Source organism: Dermochelys coriacea, chromosome 7 (genome assembly GCF_009764565.3).
Source record: "Dermochelys coriacea isolate rDerCor1 chromosome 7, rDerCor1.pri.v4, whole genome shotgun sequence".
NCBI lineage: Eukaryota > Metazoa > Chordata > Testudines > Dermochelyidae > Dermochelys > Dermochelys coriacea.
This window is the reverse complement of record NC_050074.1, coordinates 91,534,558-91,556,486: the sequence shown is the minus strand read 5'-3', so window position 1 is coordinate 91,556,486 and position 21,929 is coordinate 91,534,558. Positions and strand designations below refer to the sequence as shown.

Sequence of the window (21,929 nt, the reverse complement as noted above, 5' to 3'; positions counted from 1 at the left end):
AAAAAATCTTTGAGAGTGTGGGCCTATGTCCCTGCTGCTATGATTCATTCATTACAAGTTATGCAGGTCTTTGAGAATGAAGTTTGTAAGAACAATTTCACTGAAGTTTTGTTCTTTACATTGAAAATAAAGCTTATTGAAACTTTTACTTGAGCAATATTGTAGAGCATGTGAGAAAGAAACATTAGCAACACTCAGAGGGTGAAGTCTTGGCCTCATTCACTTCAATAGAGCAGGCATTTCGCCCAGAATGTTTTATATTTTTTCCTGTAACAAAAAAAAAGCATAGTTCATGGAGGGTGGGTGATGTTTTATTCTCTGTAAGAATGTTAGGTGTGGCGTATATTTTTTGCCTGGCTCTAACTGATTGATAAAGTGCACAAAGTAACAGAGATTGCTGAAGGGAGAAGAGTTTGAAAAGACAATGAGTAGATTTTCCAGAACCGTAGGCTTTGACTTTTGAATACTGTTATTTTCAGCACCTTTTTGGTCCATCCTTGTGTTTCAGGCCTGTAAATGAAGCTCAGGCACCATGTAATTGAATGAGTAAGTACTGTATGCAAAGGTCCCAACAACCAAAGCTTCTTTATAGTCACAAACTTGGACTACATATAAATTCAAACGCTGAGTTTTCTCTGAGGCACCTACTCAATATCCTCTAAAAGCAACTGGAGGAAGGAACTTTCTTACGGGATTTACCCATTCATTCCTCCCTTGTTCTTCTACAATTGGTGGTTCCCTCATAGTCCACAAAGTAAGAAAAAAGCCAACAAAATTTTTTAATTTCTGTTGCATGTTGTATGTTCTGGAGAGCTGGATTTCTTTGGTGTTAATTATTTACAGACAAAAATCTGAAGTGGCATTCATTGATTTACTGTCAACTCAAAGGACTCCATTTGAGCCAGCCAAGTTTGTGCCCAGTAGAACTAGTAATTTTAGAAAGGGACATCTGTTTAAAATAAATTTTTATACTGATCACAAAAGCTGAAGAGAATACTGTGTATTACACCCATGCAGCTTTCTTGCATGGACATATGCACACAACACTGTTTCTTCTGATGAAAACAGTACACATTTAAATATCAAGAGGACAAAAAGAAATCCCCACAAGGAATGCTCAGAGAGGGTTAATTTTATCCCCCACCCCTTCTTTTTCTTTTTCAGAATAATGAAATTAGTTGTTCCATAGTTTCTTGAAGGGCCAAGCTCGGTCTTCTTACAGAACAATACATGCTGTGCTCTCTATGTGAATGCACTTATGGTGAACTTTGAGCTACACATCTGCTACAGAGAAGCAACTCGTATTCCCAATTGGCCATTACTAGCAGAAGATGCAGGGTTCATCCATGCTTTAGCATATTTTTATTAGATACACTTCAGCCTTACAGGCATAATAGATTGGTGGTTACTATTTATACACCTCATTAAAATGCACCCTCAAGTTTTATTATTTCCATTTGGTGAATGAAAGCAGAAGCTCTACATTACAAAAGATGGTGAATATGGGACTAATATATAGCATATTAACAGCATAATCCTCTTTTTGTTTTTTAACATTAACTCCTAACTCACAGCCACAGAAGTGTAAATGAGACTGAACTAGGAATTTCCTCGGGCCATTTTTCTTTTCTGTATGAATTAACATGAAAGGTCCGGGTGAAGTGATTGCTGAAAATTATTGATAACAATCCATCTTTAGGGAATAACTTTTCCCTTAGGAGCTCTGATTTTTCTGGCTTCTTTCAAATGTTCTCCCTTGAACTTTGATTAAATGAAATTATGGAGGATGGAGAGGGAAAAGAGAGGGTTAAGCACAAGAGTTTGAATGAGATAGTGCTGCTTATCTGCAAACAGCACTTCTCTCTCTCTCTCCTTCTCTCTCTCAAACTGATTTACACATACTGTGAGCTGATTATAAGTGATTTATAGAAAAACTGATTCCATGGACTGTGTTCAAAAGATCAGAGGTTAAATTCATATTTGATGGGTTCAGTAAAACCCCCTCTAACCGGCAGCAAAAATGCCTCGGCTCATTAGGTTGTCTTTGTAAACAAGACGTTTGCCTTAGCGGACTGCCTGGTAAAATATTTTAGATAAATATTACTCCCTGCTTTTATCACATTGACCTTTGTCTTCTGGCACCAGGAGTTACAATCCCAGGTGTAGATTTAACCTCATGATAAGGTTTAGGGTTGCTGATATATTCCTCATTAGCTCTCCTAAATCCCCAAATTCCTGGAGCCGGTGGTTGAGTGGGATGGGAGTGAGCATATTCAGAGTCTGGTCATCTACCAGCTATAACTCCATCCCACTGCTGAATGAAATTAACAAATAGCACTCACAGCAAAACACTTTGTAGGTCTAAGAATACCTACAAGAGTTGGTAAGTGACACAGAGTAGGGTCTGTCTGATCCTTGCAGTGCTTACTCCCATGGGTAGTACTTAATTATGCAAACAGTCCCAGGAATTCAGTGGCACTAATTTTGTAAGTAAGGATTTCAGGATCAGTGCCTATACAAGGTAAAGGCAATGAATATATATATATCTAGTTGTAGTGAGATGTGTAATAGATAAATTAGGCTTTTTTCAGTTTTTGCCCATAATGAAAAGTATTTGTTATTTTCAGAAACATTTGAACATGTTTATCACAGCATAAAGTCAGGAACAAATATTGACGTTTGTTACTTTAAAAACTTTTGGTGGCTCACATAGTTGAAAAAAAATTATGAAATTAAATTACCACAGTATTACTATACAGTGGTACTAATACAATAGTTATTTACACAACAGAAGTGAGGGCTCTTTGGGTCACAGCCAGCAATATAAACTGAAAAGGCACTAGACAGCTGAGTAATGTATATTACTTAGACTAAACCCAGTATCTGCTATGACAATGGAGGCACAACACTTGGCACTGCAAGCAGATGAAGGATCTCAGAGAAACCCAAGAGCTCTCCAGATTGGGCACAGAAAATGTATCTGGGGATATGGAGGGAGAGGCCCCTTTTATTATTTTAAACAGATTTTATTACAGCAATTTATATACTACCACCTCAAGTAGCAGTATGATGACAGATGGTTACACAGACTGCTATAACAAAACCATGTGAGCCGTGTTGTTACGCTCATGATCACCTCTTAGACGCTACTGAGTCTTCAGATGCTACACATTTTGCTATGTATGTGCTGTGGTTAAAAAACGAAGGAAATTAACATACACAAAACCATATGTGATTACAACTGGGAGCAACAAACCCGAGCCGAAGCCATGAACCTCCTAATGGGCGCAGACTCTCTGATTGCTGTGCAGCTAGGTCTATGGGTCATCTGTGGCTTTGGAAAGCATTTTTTAGGTAATTGTAGGATTTTTTTTAAGCAGCTACAGAGAGTTATTTTTTGACTGTTTTTGTAACTACTTCTCTCAACTCAGAAGTCCTAGAAGTTTAAAAATTGTTCAGTCAAGAATGTTTCTGGGGCCTACAGGGTAAGATGAGGGAATAGGGCCTATCTGTGAAAGACAGTGGTGGTACTCATTTACTTTAAGAAATCATATTAATTATCCTAGTTCCTGACTAGATACTAGGTCATTTTTCAGCTGTTTTAAGGTGATTTTGGATATTTCATCTGAAAACACTATACATATCTTATTAATTTTGGCCATAATATCAAAAGGTTTCCATATCAGTGGGGGCATGTATATTATCTGTAACATGCATAGGGAATATATATATTATATGTACTGTATGTTTGTGTACTGAGATGAATGAAGGGAACTAGGACCCATATTTGATGTACTGTTTCTTTTTTTAGTATCTATTTGCTGTATCCATATACTTCTTTGTCCTGTAAATACCTTCAGTGTTTCCCCTTAATCTCTGGAAAATTAAATGCCAATGAGCCAGCACTCAGGAGTAAGACTATACAATAGCACACCAATATGCTATCCAGATGGAGAAGGGGGAAAATCCAGAGTCCACTGACAGTGTGTGTAGATAGGGAGAGGGGAGATTTTAAATTATACACCAAAAGTCCATTGTCTTTGTAATCTTAAAGATTTTTTTCTACCTGTATTGGTTATCAGTATGTCAAGAGCTAGTTTTCTGTTTGTATGTAACATAAATATACATTACTCATATTATTTATGTAATGCTATTTTGTGCCATTAGGTTTCATGCATGTCCTCTGGGTAATGCCCAAATAAAGGGATTTTGGGAGGGGAAACATCACTGACATGGAGAAACGGAATCCTTTTCTCCAACCCAGACAAGGCCTGGGGCATATGTGCAGCAACAACAAATGTATTGCCATAGTAGTCATAAGCTTTTGGTCTATGTTCTCCATTCCTCCCTCCCAGATTCTCATGCTCTTCAGGCAGCTACAGGGTTTATGGTCAATGAACCTGTGCAGCTTTTTTATTAGAAGCCTGATCCAAAGATCACTAAAGTCAATAGAAAGTCTCCTATGTAGTTTGATGGTCTCTGATTAGGCCCTTACCAGCTGGCAGTTGATGAGTGCTGTGTGGGAATGACATTTTTCCTTTTCCTCAGATGTCCATTCTGTACTTTTTCACTCATATGATTGTCATGGACAGACAGGATCAGCAGCTTGCTTGTCTCTCACAGTATTATATCTCTGACCCTTAGACTGACTTTCAAAGGCAACCTTGAGCAGCAGGGGTTTTTGTGTCATGAGCTAGCTAAACGGTGCTCGAATTATGTGAGCATCTGCAAGAGAAACTGGGAAGTCACAGAGTCATTGCACACAACACCTCTGTAGTTGTGCAGCTGTTAATTTCAGACCTGGATGAAATTCAAAGTTAGTGTTTCACATAATTTAACTCAAACTTTTACCATTCTATTTGACATGATTTGTTCCTCCAACTCCCAACCCTACTCCCCAAATTTTCTGTTTTGTGAAATATTGGTAAAATGGCAGTTTTTATGTTTAAAAATATGCAGCAAAAGTACATTTCTACATGTATTGTATAGTCACTTTTGATGAGATGATCCCCTTTTCATCTTAACATGGGCCATGGAATTTGTCTGGCTTCAGCTTCCATCCATTGGTTTTATTACAGTTTTCTCTGCTAGATGAAGCACTATTTTCTCCCCATGAAGGCACATATACACTGTAATTGAGTTATCTCTCAAACTTCTTTTTGATAAAGTAAACAGACTGACAGTCCAGTTCTGTTTATCTTGGAAGACTTGAGGGTGGAAGCCAGACACTTTTTTGTAGTAGCAGAATTTTGCATTGAGGATTTTTATATTCTTCTGATTTGTACATTATGGGATATCTTCTGCTCTCAGTTACACAGTGTCTATCTTCAGTATCTACATAGAAGTCAACGTTTTTCCAGATTCACACCAATGTAACAGAGCAGACTTTGTCCCCAAACATCTCTGGCACTGGTTATTCTGCTTCTACAGGATAAACATCAGGAACTGTTTAAAAAACTTTATGGGATTAACTCACCCCACTACACATTACAGTATCAGTGATTTGGTTCCCTGGTGCAATGAGCCTGCCAATCCTAGAAGGGCAACAATTCCACCTGGGAAACAGATGAAACTGTTTTAGTACCTTATCCTTATTTAGGAATAGTGAAGTTAGGTACAGTGTATTTGGGAGAAATTACAATGGCATTTGATTACTCTATGCGTATAATCTAATGATGTCCTGAAACACACAAGGCATAGAAGATAAGTATTAGGGGATAGCTGTGTTAGTCTGTGTCCACAAAAACAACAAGGAGTCAGGTGGCACCTTAAAGACTAACAGATCTATTTGAGCATCTTCAGATGCATCTGAAGAAGTAGGGTTTTTACGCATGAAAGCTTATGCTCAAATAGATCTGTTAGTCTTTAAGGTGCCACTGGACTCCTTGTTGGTTTTAAGGCACAGAAGAGAACATTGTTTTAAAGGCTTATATTAGTGACTAAGTACAACACCACCACAACAAGTGAAAAGAGTATAAGCCACTGATTCCCATCCTATTATATAAAAGCCACTGATGCTTGCTTCATTAACGGAGTTTAGTCTTTGATAGCAAAAATGGTTTGAAGCTGAGAGAAATAGAAGCTGTAGTATCATTAAATACAGAAATGCTTTTTTCGCTATTTACTAATATTTGGGGATTGTTTTTATTAGGCTCAAACCTAGGTCTAGTCTAAGAGCCACACACAGCACTGATTCCCTGCTCTCCTCTAAGCTGCTGTAACAGCATATTTCTCTTACACACAAAAGGGAACTAGGGCTCTGAAGGTCACATTGATAGTTTGTAAATAATTGTTTCCATATGTGGTGGACCATATTTCTCTCATATGTATAAGGAGCATAAAGGAAACTTTACAGTAAAATGAAAGGGACATACTTCCAAAATCCAGAATTAATGCTATTTGTGGGTGTCACACAACACCAAGCTAGATCCTCATGCCACCTAAAGCCAGTGCTGATCTGGGGTTCTCACTGGAAAACAAATAGAATATTACAATTGTTCTATTATTATGTGTGTGTTTACAGCTGTGCCAGCCTGAGGGGGAGGGACAGAAGAGCCAGCCAGTTTGCAAATACTGAAAGGTCAAAGTGGTATGGCCAGCTGCCATAATTCTTAGAGTATATCAGGAATTAAAAGTTCTAATGACTTGGCCTGACGATTACTTACATATAGTTTAGATTAGAACACTGAACTGAGACATAGATTCTATATCTTGTTAACAGTGATTATAATAAAGTGAAAATAGAACTTTGACCCCAGGGTAGTTTATTATAATTGTTTCCCCTCTTCCCCCCCTTGCAAATGCTACCTGATAAGACTCACTTTTACACCTATCCAAACCACCCATGATGCAAAGCAAGCACAACACTATTCTGAGGGAAGGAGTTAGCGTTAATAGGCTTTTTGAAATGCTGTGTTTTAAGGAGGGACTTGAAAGAAGAAAGGCTACAGTCACAGCATATTAGTTCAAAGAGGGGTTCCAAGCATTGGGGGCTACACTGAAGAAATCCCACAGAAAAAAGTAATAAAACCCTTAGCAATGTGAAAACAGGTTGAGATCAAATTAAAAATGATTTAATTCTTTTCCCAAAATTCCAGGCAAACCCCAAACCTGGAACTCTCAACTGTTTTTGCCTCTGCATTTCCTGGTGCCCCATGAGAGGGACTGTTCTTGTTATCTGGGTCTAGATAAAACCCCAAGGGATGGAAATCTTACATGAGGGCCCAGATTTCCAGACAATTGAAATTTAGATAAGGTTGGTCAAATATCCAAACTTTGTACTCATAGAAGCCAAAGGGTAATTTATTGAAAATATTTTTCTTGCGGAATTGTAGTCATAAGTATCTAATGTGTATGTCAGACTCACCTTAAACATCAGCTACAGCTTCCACGTACTCTGTCGTAATGTTTCACATGTACAACTCTGTGGCTTCTAGATGCACTTAAGATGGCCATTCTAAGTGTATCTGAAAAGCAGAAGAGAAAGTCATGTCAATGTATAGGAGAGGACAGGTCTGTTAAAATCAGAGCAATGTTATGAACTAAGGGCCAGATCAGGGTTCTGACTTGTCTGCACATAGTGCAAGTCGGGGTGTATTTGACAGGTGGTGTAACACTCACCTATGTACTTCCCAGTTCCTGCTGCACTGGGTTACAGCAGTTTGAGGTACATAGGCAAGAATTGGTTCTGGGGAGCAGTATCCTGGCTACACCCCACCAGCAGTGATAAGCATAAGAGACCCTCTGCCCCCTCAACAGCACCAGAAGATCATCCCAGTGCCAGGGTTATCTGCCCTGGACCAGTTACGCCAGCTTTAGGAGCTGTTTACATTGATGGTGCTCATTCTGTGTGTTTGGTGGAGAGACTCATTAGTAATACCCTTATTCAAATTTTTAAAAAATGCCCCTGATAAGTACATGTAGCCCCTTTCTGGGGCACCCCTGGTCTCCGTGTATGATAGATTCCTCCCTCCTAAATGGTTCTGTGGCCCACCAAAGGACCAGTCGGTCCTGGCCGTCCTTCCATCTGCAGCAATAAAGGGGCCACTTCTCCTATGGCTGGAACAAGGCCCCTGCACCTGAGTCACTCCCCGCAAACACTGTGCCTTTCTATGTTCTGTGTACACGAGTGGGCAGTCCCAGCCACAGGCAAGCTATCCTGGGCCTGCATGACAGTCGGTTGCCATGCTATATTAACCAGGTTCCTGATCTAGTAACTACTTCTCCTCCACCCAGGCCTGGCCCCCAGAGGCTCACAGCACTCAGGTTAGACAGACATTGGTGTTCATAAGGGTTCTTCTCCTCTCAGGAGCCTCCTAATAGGCTCCCTGATAAGTTGCCAAACAAACATGTTCCTTGGCCATTTATTCCAGCTGCTGCTTCCAAGGAGCTGTGGAAGTCGGGTCCCTTAGGCCCCCAAAATAGCAGGAGGAGGAAGGGGAAGAGCTCCTGCAAAATCTGCTGATTTAAATTCACTCAAATTTCTGCAGACCTTCTCAGCATATTCCCTTTTCACTCATAAGGAAGTTCACTCTAAATCTGGGTTTGCTCTAAACCTGGAGCACAGAAATAACATAAAACAAATCCAATTGAATGGATGGTTTCGCTGAGAAATCAAGTTTTGCTGCTGTCTCCCTCCAACCAGCCCTTCTCTTCTAAACATAAACAAATAAAAAACAGGCCGCTCCCCGCTAACCTTCAGTTGCCTTCTGGAAGACATTGCACTTGTTTGCATACTACACCTTCTGCCCTCCAGGATCTTTAGGGTTAGCAGCCTGGCCCCCTACTTCCTCTCCATCAACTTTTCACAAAGCAGCCATTTGACTCACTTCCCTCAGCCTTCTTCCTCACATGAAGAAAGTAAGCTGCCTCCCTCATTAAATCCTCCTGGGGAGACAGCCACAAAAGCTTTTTCAGTCCTGCTGCTCCCTGCTACATTGCTATCTATAAAACAGTGTGACTCCAAAGCCACCAATGGGCTACTGGGGAAACCACACACTCAGGCATTCCAGATTTCCTTATCTGCCTAGGTATTTCTACCACAGGCATCACCCTAAGAAATAGATTTTTAAAGGTATTTAGGCATCAAAACATGCAGATAGGTACCTTATGGAATTTTCAAACATGCTTAGCTGTCTAACTCCCATACCTGTGTGCTTTTGAAAAAAGCCTCTTGGCTCTTATCTGCATCGTTAGGTACCTAAATATGTTCAAAAATCTGTCCCTAAGTGTCTTCAGAGATTGAATAAGTAAATAAGCAGATCCTTGAAACTTTTGCACAGCTCTACAGTTAATGAGACATAGCAAATACTTTTAAATGATCATATTGGTGCAAAATATAAAATATTATTTGAACATAAAGGGTTAGGAAATAAACAATCCTGAACTCCTATATTTTGTGCTAACCACAGCACACATCCAAGGGTTTTCCAGGATTTCTTTTTCATAGCAGGTAATGGTTCACATCAAAAAGACACGATAAAGGAACACAAGGGTTTTACATGCAGATGATGTGCCCTTTGAAGATATCAGACTATGTTCCTGAGATGGAAAAAACCTTTTCAGCAGAATGCAAAGTCAAGTGGATTAAATAAATCATGGTTTGTCTTTAGTGAGTGTGGTCTGGGTTTCAGTTGAGCCCAGAAGGAAAGATCAACACAGATCTCAAAAGTAACATGAACTTTACTTGGTCTCTGCTCAGCCATAGCTAATACCCAGTAAGGGTACACCAGATTGTGCAGTTGTTCCATTATTCAATAACTAATTTAAAGGTAACCTGGAACACCCAAGTAAAAACTCTAAACCAGAAATGTAGTTGGTAGATATTTTAGTAAAACGCTGTCTTCCAGCCAATAAGTGCTCAAGCCAGAAAGTTTGTATCCAGATCTAACTTCCTAAAAGTCTGGTAATGTCCAGATTAAAGATTCAGGATTAAAGATTCCATGAAAAGAAAGTCCTTTGGGTCCCCACTGACTTCCCAAAAAATGTGTGTCTGCACACTAGCTTAACTATTGGTACCTCTCTGATTAAATACCCCAGAAGATGCATCATTCTCTGAACATGAAAAATCGCACAGGCTGTGGCTCTGCAAGGATTGTGACTTTTCATCAATCACTGAAAAAGATCATTCTGATATTGTCAGATTGAAAAGCTTTTCTTGATTTATATGCACATGTATATGTATTTTTCTATTACAGATTCTGTGTTTTCTTTTAAACATAAAAAATTAAGGAGATTCTACAAAATATATTATTCCCCTGCTGTTTCTTGGGCAATGCACATTAATGTAGGATACCAGTATACTGAAACTAAATGTTGTGCTGAGTCGAGACATTTATAGCAAAGTGAGTAAAGTAAAGCAAAGCACCGAATCGCCCCATTATCCATACTCAGTGCTGTGAATTGGCTCTGAATGTAACTGTGTGTCATTTTTAGATCTCCCTAGCCTCTTTCTCTCATTACAAATGAAATTTTTGCAAGTGTTTTTATTTTAAAACCTGGCTCAGATTCGGCCAGTATCTCTCTAAAATTGCTGCCTTCTCTAGCAGAATCTCAACTTTCTTTCTTTTTTTTTTTTTATTAAATCTCTAGAGAAGAAACACTTGAGTCACATTTTTTGAGGTTAACAAAGTGACTGCCTGAGTCTGGAACAATAACTCAGAAGTGTAAACTGCCCCTATATAGACACAGCACAGCTGAGGGTTAATTCAGATGCCCAGTGATGATCATTTAAATGTCAGCATTGTTAATTATTTCATTCTTCATGTATGAAAGCAGCAGGAGGGTCTCAGATTTGTAGTTTTCAGTCAGTGGTGTCTCATTTTGCTGTCACTAGTCAGTAGCAGTTATTAGATAGACAATTTTTTACTATCATTTGCTTAAATTTTAAAGCAAAACCATTTCCATGGGGGGGGAGGGACACCCAGAATTTTTCATGTAGAAAATGACAAAACGACATTTCAACAATTTTTTAAAAAATTCCAAACATTTTAGACAATTTTTTTTCTGGAAGATGCTAATTTGTCAAAACAAACTGTTCACAAGGAAGGATCAGTTTTCACAAGATATTTGGTTAAAAAAATGTTTGGAATTTTTTAAAAAATTGTTGAAATGTCGTTTTGTCATTTTCTACATGAAAAATTCTGGGTGCCCCCCCCACAATGGAAATGGTTTTGCTTTAAAATTTAAGCAAATGATAGTAAAAAAAAAATAAGTAGGTCAAAATGAAAAAAATGTTTCAAAACATTGAAATGAAAGGTTTTGTTTGTCTGAACTGAAATCTCTTTTTCGACTGTCGGAGCCTAGGGGAGCCCCAGGCGTATTTGAGACCCACCCAGGGAAGCTAAGCTCCAGGCAGCAGCATTTCACTTTGGCAACTCACATGAGCAGAGTTTATTTTAGAGCTGGGACTTGAAAGAATATCACTTTTTAAATTCCAATTCAACCCATTTTGAAAGCATGCTGTGCTCCCCTTTCATGATATTCTGACGTCTCTCTCTTTCTGGCGGATGTCAAGTGTGCAGTTTGTGAGCACTGCAGCAGAAAGCTCTACAAAGCTTCCATTAAAAACACCTCATACCATTAATGTGGTTTCAGTGGGTGTACATCTTTTATGTACTATTCTACTCAGTTTCTATACTGCACACATCACCGTGCTATCTGAATGCCTTTTAGCAGTGGATAAAACAATCTGAGTATCATGTGTCAGGTCAGAATTTGATCCTTATTGTCCAAATCCTGACCCATGTCTAGCACTGAAGACGATTCTGACATGATGTTACATTTGGCTTAATTCATTTAAGAAACTCTGATGAGCAAAGCATTGAGAAGACAATGAATTCCTGCATTTTGAGGACTCTGAGTGGAGCCCTATTGGTAAGTTTCAGTAGGATAGCTAACATGTAAGGGAGACGAATATGACCCATTCAGATTGGCTAATTTAGAATATGAAGTTTTAGGGCTCAATTCAGCCCAGATCAAACTTTCAGCAAGTGGTGTTGGAATCCCTTCCCTCTCAAAGCTTGGCTCCCACTGAGCCTACTCCTGATTCCAAAGACAGAATTGCCCATTGGCTATACCATGTCTACAGAATATCATCTCTAGGCTATTCTTTCTTCTCCTTTATTGCTTAGACTGATCCTCTGCTTCTTCCTGCCCCAGTAATCTAAGGAGAATAAAGCTGTGCAAACAAATGCCTACCACATATAAACATTAGTTGTGGGAGGGGGAAAGAAGAGATTAGTAAAAGTGGTGAAAGGTTGGTTTTTTTTAAAGCACAAATTCTGTTTCCACTTCCATCACAAGTAACTCCACTGAACGTTGGGAAATTCTGCACCCTCCCTGCAGGCGCTGCAATGGCAGCAGGCTAAGGTTAGAGTAGCTTCCCGAGTGGGGGAGGATCAGGTGATCCTCAGAAGAGGAGTTCCTCCTGCCCTGTCTCTCTGAATGTCTTCCTCACCACAGGTGGCCAAACAAGAAGCCTTTGCAAGACAGGACTCCACACATGAAGGCATCTCCTGTCCTGATGTCCCCAAGTTAAATGAAAATTCCTGCACTGGTTCCTTTGTATCCAAGAACTCTACATCCTGGGAACAGGATTTGCACATATATACCAAACATATTACAGTTGCACTCCCAGCTTGGATCTTATTCCACAAAAAATATTGGCTTTCACTCCACTAGACCAGAGATTCATAGACAAGCCAGAATCCAAAAAAGGCTTTTCCAACTTAGGTTTTGAGCATCTAGGCCTGAACTATTAAGCCTCATCTCTGTGTTTTTGCTTTTCTAGCTGACAAAAGGAATGAAGTTATGGTTAGAATGTCAACATTTTTACCATTCAATTGTTATTTTTATTACCATTGTGCCTAAGAGCTCCAGTCATGGATCAGAACACCATTGTGCTAGGCTCCGTACAAACAGAACAAAAAAAGTTGTTCCCTGCTACTGAAACAGTGGGGCTGGGGGGAGGGAGGGGATCACAGTTTCTGGATCATGTGCGACAGCCAATGAAAATTGCACTTCACAAACTGGTAAAAAATTGTGAAATACAAAAATTAGGACTTTCACCAAACTGTGGAAGAACACTTCAAAGTCTCTGATCTGTTGGTCAGGCAGAAAGTTAAAACAGCACCGATTGTTACAAAAGCAAACTTCAACCGAGGATTGCTGAATTAGAACAGAAGAGAGCTTTCATTGTCCCTCACTTGGATAATGCCAAGGATTGTGTTTGTTTGTTTTTACGGAGTGTTTTGCAGTCATCTAGACAAGGACATATATATATGCTCAGCTGGGGAGTCTTTGGTTCAGTCTCCAAAATTTCATTATGCTGGAACATAGATCCAATTCTTTCCCCCCCCCCATTAATTTTCCAACCCACTCATGATTGTTCACATATCTCACTTGCAGAACTGGGTGAAAGTGGTCCTAAAATGTAGAGACAAACTGGGGGATGCTCAGCTTGATGAGGAGCAGAAGCCAGGACCACAACCTTCTGTGGGTTTACGCAATGCACTAGGCAAAATACTTGTAGTTAACAGAACCCAGAACAGTTATAAAACAATTGCAGTTATGAATAAGATAGTGTTAAGGACCAGATCTGTGGCTGCCTTTATATGTCTATAATAAGCATTGTCCTACCTTTAAATCTCTGTTGTAAAACTGTCGACTGCCAGTTTGTTTGGGGTTTTTTGGTGCTGGGGGGAGGGAAGGGTTTGTTTTTTTAAACACACTTTTGGACTGAAATTATTTCTCTTTTTAGGAGTTCACTGGAATTTTTCAATGTTGTCTACTGAAGTCATTCAATCTAATTCTATTCCAGGTCTTTGGAGTATAAGTACGATGGGATTCAGTTTTACTAATCATCTTTTTTCATTTCTCTATATGGACCAAATATTAGGCTCCACTCCTGCATTGCAAATCACCTGATCAGATCACTGTACCTCTATGGAGCCCAGATGATTTCTCAATTCAGGGTTGAGGTCTGACTTTCTTAAAGCCATTTTCCTTTTGGTGCTGATGTATTTGCCCACTCATTCACAGTGAGGATTTGGGCCCATCTTGCAAAGATTTACATCATGAATAACTTTCAACATATAAGAAATCCCATCCAACTCAACAAGACTACTCATGTTCTTAAAGGACAACACATGCATAAATCTTTGCAGCATTGGGATCTTGGTTGTTCTTTCTAAATCGGAAGTGCATCTTCAATCTTTCAGAATCCCATTTGGTTTTAAAGAATAAGTTATATGGATGAATGCTAGTTACTGTCTATTATAATTTGACTTATTGGCTATGGCACTACAATTTCTCGATGATCTAATTTTGTCCTGGCAAGATAGAAATTTTGCTCCTTTTCTTAAGAAATGTATAGAATCATAGAAATGTAGGGCTGGAAGGGACCTCAAGAGGTCATGTAGTCCAGATGAGGCAGGACCAAGTCAACCTAAACCATCCCTGACGGGTATTTGTCCAACCTGTTCTCAAAAAGCTCAAATGATGGGATTCCACAACCTCCCTTGGAAGCCTAATCCAGTACTTAACTACCCTTACAGTTAGAAAGGGTTTCATTGTTTTGTGGCTCTGCGTAGAATGATCATCTGGCTAGAATGATCAAAATGAGGGTTCTACACAATGATCCTTGGGATATGATTCCAGTGCCTTAAAAAAGGCCAAAACAATCATAGCAAGTTAAAACTGAGACAGTGGTTCTGATTGTGCAATTCAGTCCAAGTCCTTTATGCAATTCAAGTGGTATAAATGGTCCAAGACCCCGGCAGCTCTCCCCAGCAGGGAGTTCTTATGGTACAAAGCAGTTCCCATGGTAGACTGTAACAGCCTTATGCCACACCCTGCTGTGGGAACATGTTGGGGTAGGGCTGAGGGCAATTAGGAATCCAGCCCAATACTCTTTCTCACAGTGCTGATATTGTATTACTTAACCATTAATAAACTGATGGACTAATTTGCAAACTTCATTATTTTTACTCAAAATCTTGGAAAACCATGGGGCCAGCTTGTCAAAAGTGCTCAGATCCCATTTCAGCAACAAAATAAGAGGTCAGATTTTCAAGAGTGTCCAAAATTATCAGCTTCCATTGAGTCAATGCTGGAAGCAGAGCATTTTTGAAACTCAGGATTCTTTGTTTCAGGAGCTGGGCTCTTCTGAAAGACTAGCCCATTATTTACATTCCTAAATGGGAGCTGTTGGCTGCTGAGCTCAGTTGAAAGTCTGACCCATAATATACACTTAAATCAGGAGGGAAGAAATGTGTTTTAAGTTAACTTTACATATAATTTTATATGGCTAACATTACTTTTTCAAATTTTCTGATTCCATAACCTTTGGGTAGAGATGTTTTAATCAAATTCTTATCTACATGTAAGGTAAATGCAGGAACACTTTCACAAGACATTTTCGCATTGACATCAGTTTTTAGTGCGACTGCCAGTTTCACTAGTTTTAGATCTATGTTTCTCTCATGTCCTTGTTTATTCCTGGTTGAAGTTAGTATTAAGTCTCTCCAGAAATTTATTTACTTTCCTGTTGTCAATGGAACCTAAATTCAAAATAATCACAGCTGAGCCTGTAATTATAACTCTGTACCTATTTACATTTGTTAGTGACTTGTGTTAACAAAAAATATCTTCAGCAGGGTGAAAATGGTACCTGTTTGAAAAGTGAACAAAAACAGGATTTGAGTCATCCAGGCACTAAGAACTCCAAGAGGAAGTGAGGTTCCTCAAACATCCAGGGGATATTGAGAGAAAACACTCCCTTGCAATGGCCTCTCTTCATATATTGATTGATGTGAAAAGAGCAACTTCCAGCAAAGATAAGTTTAGCAAAACTTCATTACCTTGGCTCACTTGGGTGAGCTGTTGCTCTAGTTGCTGCTAGCACTGACTATGAGGTTCCAGGTAGGCGTTTCCACTGAAGTAACACACAAGACATACTCACATACTCCAAAGGCACCTACACTGGCATTTTCCCCACTGTGTTTGTCTGGCATGAGCAGAATGGTGAGAAAAATTCTAGGGTTGACCAGGCTGTTGAGTCCAGCATTGAGATGGAGGTGGAGGGTGTGACAGGTTTGGTCACAGAGACACCCTTGGGACTGTCACCTGATGTGCTGGAATGATCTCTGAGCCCATTTTCCCTGCCAGCTTGGGATTCCAGATCCCTGCCTTGTTGAGCCAGTCACACTAGCCTGCTGCAACACAGACCCAGGTCTGGTCCATGCCCCCAAAGCTGCAGACTTAACTGAAAATAGCTTAGCAGATTACCTCTCCAACACCCAGACACCCAGTTCCCAAAGGGATCCAAACCCCAAAGAATTCTGTTTTACTCTGTATAATACTTATACAGGGTTGTCCGCCCTCTATAACACTGATAGAGAGATATGCACAGCTGTTTTCTCCCGCAGGTATTAATCACTTACTCTGGGTTCATTAATAAACAAAAGTGATTTTATTAAGTATAAGAAGTAGGATTTAAGTGGTTTCAAGTAATAACAGACAGAACAAAGTAGATCACCAAGCAAAATAAAGCAAACACACACAAGTCTAAGCCTTATACATTAAGAAACTGATTACAGATAATATCTCGCCCTTAGATATGTTCCAATAAGTATCTTTCACAGACTAGACTCCTTCCTAGTCTGGGCCCAATCCTTTCCTCTGGTACAGTCCTTGTGAATTTCAGCAGCCATCTTAGGTGGTAAGCAGGGGCTCTCTCATGACTGGAAGCCCTCTCTGTCCTGCTCCATACCATTTTATAGTTTTGGAACAAGGCGGGAATCTTTTGTCTCTCTGGGTTCCCACCCCTCATCTAAATGGTAAAGTACCAGATTTAAGATGAATTTCATTATCAGGTGACATGGTCACATGTACCTGTGAGACCTCAATCTTCATTACCCACAGGCTGGCCCACATGTACACAGGAAGGCTTGCAGGAAAATAAACCATTTTCAACCAATTATCCTAGTCAATGGGAGCCATCAAGATTCTAAACCATCATTAATGTCCCATACTTTGCATAATTACAATAGGACCTCAGAGTTATATTTCATATTTCTGGCTTCAGATACAAGAATGATACATGCATACAAACAGGATGACCACAATCAGTAAACTATAAGCTTTGTAATGATATCTTACAAGAGACCTTTTGCATAAAGCATATTCCAGTTACATTATATTCACATTCATAAGCATATTTTCATAAAGCATATAGAGTGCAACGTCACAGAGGAAGTCCACTAATAAGTTAAGCAAACAGGAGTCCAAGTGGCATAAAGTATGCTTAACAAAAGCTGGGCAGTTCTAAGATTCAACAGGCTTGGAAAATACAGACTGAACCCTCTCCTCAGCTACTAACAACACTGCAGAACTCCTGGAATAAAGTAACCTTTTGATCTTTGTAAGCAGATTGAACTGGAGAGCAGCTCACTCCTGAGCCATCTCTGTTGCTTCACTCATCCATGCCCATGACAGCTCCCCCTCCCCTTTTGAAGCAGGCAGGCCAGGCTGCTCCTTCTTCCCCAGCATACTCCCACATCAGCCTCAGGGGCAGATCAGAGTGAGGTGCGTGCGTAGAGTAGTTCAGGAAAGGCTTAGTAGGTATACGGTGTGTGTGTTGGGGAAGTAGGAGTCAGAGAATGAAAGGAAAGGGAGAGTGGTCAGAAAGGAAACCTAAGGGCAGAAGGGAGAAATGGATTGATCTGTAGGGGAGAAAAATGAATGGGGAAAAGAAAGGAGGCAGGGGACAGAACACAGCCATCCAGGTAGCAAATGTAAATGATGAGGAAGCAAACTCAGACCTCCTGCAAGGCAGTGCAGAGCTCTAATACTATTTTCTGAAGCAGCCCATTTGGTAAGCCTTCTAAAGCATGAATTCTCTTCAGGCATCTGGTTCAGAAAACAAGCCAACCTACTCAATTTGTTAACAGGTGATTAAGATCCCTCCATCTTCCAGGCCATCTGCTAAGATGCCCCAACTTAGATGTGTGAGTTAGCTTCTGTCTGGGAGCTGACCTGGGATATATTTAATGTATTTTACAAAACTCTCCCTTGTTCTCACAGATGTGAATGAATCTTTGTGATGTGCAGCACAGTGCACGCTGGTTCTCTGTGTATCATCAGGCTGCCTAGGAGCCCCACTCGTGGCCCAATTGCCTGTCATGTTACTTGCTGTGGGAGTCAAATGTAAACAATTTTTTAAAATCCCAAAATATTCTGAGGAAGAGATTTGCTCAATAAGACTTAGGTGCCTAAATACCTCTAAGGAGCTGGGCCTGGGGCTTTCAAAATAGTGGTGCTAGGCAGAAAAAACCCCAATACTTTTGCCTGGCTGTCTAATTATTTCCTTTAGAAATATTTTAGGTGTATGGTGTTCTCTCTTGAGTTCTAATTTCAGCAAAAGCATTGTATTTATGGATGAGTAAATGCAATTTTCAGAATAAACAGAACATTCACATTGAAGTGTTCAATAGCACACAAAGTTAGTTTCCAATCAGAGCAGCTACAGAGGTCACAAGCTCATAAAAACAATGATTAGAAAGAGTAAAAATGTACAGTGGAACAAATCTCTATACAGTTAGAACTACTGTATACATTAACATTTTTTTCCTTTGAAAGGTGGAAGTTTGAGAGAGGATCGGTAGCTTAGCATAGTATTATGGCTCTGATTGCTCAAACACAATAGAGCGTAGCAGTGCTGAGATCTGGTTTTGGTCCCTCATTCAGGGCTGCTTGAGTCTGATTCAAGTTAATAGCATAGGTGAGGGATGCCCCTGTATAGCCCTGTCATAAGGTTCCCTAGAGGATTTAACTTAGATCCACACCATATCCCCTTGCCTCCCTGTCCCACTAACACCAACACCCCCAACATATCTGACTCCTTATGCTTACACCCTGGGGTGGGGAAGCAGGTGTTTCTGACAAAACACACAAGAGAAATTCTCTATTTGGCTCTCAACAGAAGCTTTAAGGCCTCTTTAAGCTACTTCAGTGATACAGAATGGCCTTAGTGGATTAGAGAATGCAGCCCTATATATTTACATTGGCAGCAATAAAAACCCAGTTAAAACTTTAAAGTACAGTGCAGAAACTATTTTTGTTGTGTATTAGCAATGGGTGAACACGTTTGGGTAAAATAAGATTAGCACAAAACTTGAACGAAACCTTTACTTTTGAGGTTTGAAAATGTTTTCAGCTTCATTTTTAAAACTTCATAGGTCTCTGTACTCTCTGGGTTTAGCAGGGACAGGCAGCAGCCATACTCAAATATCATGCAAGAGACTATCACCACAAGATATATATCTATTTCTAGAACAAATTGGTTTGGATGTTAGCTTGTCCAGATCTAGTGCAGAGGTATTTTCAGTAAGCAATTTATTCAAAACAGAATCCTTTTCTGTTAGAGATCAGCAGCAGATAGGTCGTGAATTACACATTTGTTCAGTATTCAGAATTATTTAACACATTTTTATGTGAGCAAATTTCAGCTTGTAGATTACTATTGTTTCAACTGTTTGCTATTTGGGCTGTCACCTCAGGGTTTTCGGCTCAGTGATTGGAAAAAACATTTGTGAATGAATATGTTATTTATTCGAGTCCTTCTCCTGTTTACAAGAGTTTCAGTTATCAACCTGTCCCACTCTGAACTTTGAGTTTCATCAATGGTATTATACTGAAACAGTTTAAAGCAAGTAGGGCTTGTATTTGGGCTACAGAAGCCTAGTTTCATCATTGAACGTTTTTTCTTCTTCCCCACCCCCATGCCAATGTTTGGCTCTCTCTTTTTGAAGATTACCTGAAAACACAGAAGTTTAAGAAGCATGTTCTTAAAGAGCAAAATCCTATTCCCATTGAAATCAGTGGGAGTTTTGCCATTAACTTTAAATGAGCCAAGATGTCCCCCTTTATTTTTATTAATGGCCAATTGTTAAAGTGAGTGCTTACTAGAACAATTTGTCCGGCTGCTGAAATTGAAGGGTTTAAACTATTACAGAAAATAATTACAACACTGTAAGCTTTGGGGGGTAGGATTTGTCTTTCTATTATTTGTTTGTAGAGTGCTTAGCAGAATGGAGCCCTGGTATGGTAAGCTTCTAAGTGCTACCACAGTACCATAAATTGTTTGGGTTTTTTTGCAAGGGCATAGGAGGAGGAAGTGGGATAAGCACCTCCATAAGGAAACCTACACACTGCAAAAGCAGTAAGAACCTGTATATTTGTTCTGGCTTTTAACATCCCCATGCCTGGCCATCACCTCTTCCCCATCCCCTGTACATCCTGCTCTTGTTAATATTAGGAATCATTTATCCAGTGCCAGCTCACGGAGAGGGTATACTGACATAACACCATACTCCTAACCCCTTGGCCAGTCCCAATAATGCTCCTCTATGATTTACATAATAGAGGGCCTATAGAAAAGTCTTTCCATGCTTCAGAGTACTCCGTTTGGGAACAGATATGTAATTTGAGAGCCTAAAACGGGAAGTGGATGCTGAGCTCTTGAGTATCTGGCCCTGGTCCACTTTTCTTCGGGATGTCAGGCTAGAACCATATGCATAGGCTTTGGCCTGTTTCCTAAACCTTCATAAAGAAATATAGCATACGACTCAATGAGGTAGGTTTTTTTTATTTGTAAAACCTAGGTACTTACATGGTCTCTGGCCTACCGTCACCATTTTGAACCACTCCCTCATGCATAGAGTGGCCCTATAACGCAGCCCACCTCCAGTTCCCCTTCTCAGGGCTCTTCATAAATATTTCTCCAACACTCTCATAGGCTAATAACATCCATAGCACAGAGATATTTATTAATATGAACACTTCAAATCACAAGAATTAAATACCTGAACTCAAAAGGTTCTAGCTCCACCACCTTCTGTGCGTGCAGCTTCTCCGTCAGTCTCAATCTTCCTTCAGTTTGGAGCACTCTCAAGCTTCCCTCCACAGTCCCATAATAGACTTAAAAACCTCAAAAGAAGCAACAGCATAAACAATGGCCAGCCACCTACCCTAGGCTTAATAAGAGTCTCAGAGTCCTCCTGCCAGCTCCCTGCCACTTACTCAGGACAGAGATCATAAGGGTACTCCTACAGGCCTTCCTCTGGATCCAGCATTTCCACTTCCTGCAAATCAGACTCGACTCGACTCGACTGACTCGACTCGACTCGACTCTTCTCTTCTCTTCTCTTCTCTTCTCTTCTCCCTAGGAAGGAGCTATAGAACTTTCCACTCTACACAGCTTTGCTCTAACTAAGTAGGGCTCTTCCTTTTAAGCCCCTCCCTGGAAGCCTACCTCCAGCTCCAGGTGTCTCAGTTTGTCCTCCTTCCTGATTCCCAAGCTTCATTATCTCCTGAATCCAGATGCTACCCCATTCCTAACCAGAGTGCCCCTACTCAGTTACAGGAGTTCTGAGACCCTCTTCCTTAAAGGTCTCTGTCAGCCCCATTAGCATAATATCTGAGCACCTCACCAACGGCAATTAAGTTAGCCTTCCAGCAGCCCCTAAAGTGGAAGAATCAGTATTTCCAAGTCCAAGAATTCAAAAATCATGAGTCAGGCCTCCAAAAATCATGAGATTTTACACATAATAAATTGGTGACTCTTTTTTGTTTGTCTTCTGATTTCTGAGCCTGCAGGTTTATGTTGCTTCTCTGCAACTGTGAGGGTTAGAAATTCACTTTAAAAAAACCCCTGAGATTCTCTCATACACACCTGATTCCAGGATCTGGGCCTTAGGGGCAAAGCACCAAGAACTGTGAGACTCATGATACAGTCAGAGCTGGCAATGCTAAATGCTCATATTATAGATGGGGAACCTGCTGCCCTAATGGATCTTGCAGAGAACATTGACCAGAATGTACTGATTCTGGTTTAAGCCACCAGTCACCAAAAAATCCATGGGTTTTGT

The 21,929-nt window shown here is 40.1% G+C and overlaps 1 long non-coding RNA gene across 1 annotated transcript; it reads right to left on the bottom strand.

Annotated features, from left to right (window-relative positions):
• Window positions 1-5,205: 5,205 nt before the first annotated feature.
• LOC122461170 lies at window positions 5,206-21,062 on the bottom strand. The gene is made up of 4 exons (XR_006282953.1): window positions 21,030-21,062; window positions 7,367-7,466; window positions 6,375-6,469; window positions 5,206-5,555 (listed from the first exon to the last, which is right to left on the bottom strand). It is a non-coding gene; the product is annotated as an uncharacterized LOC122461170 (long non-coding RNA).
• Between the last annotated feature and the right edge of the window lie 867 nt (window positions 21,063-21,929).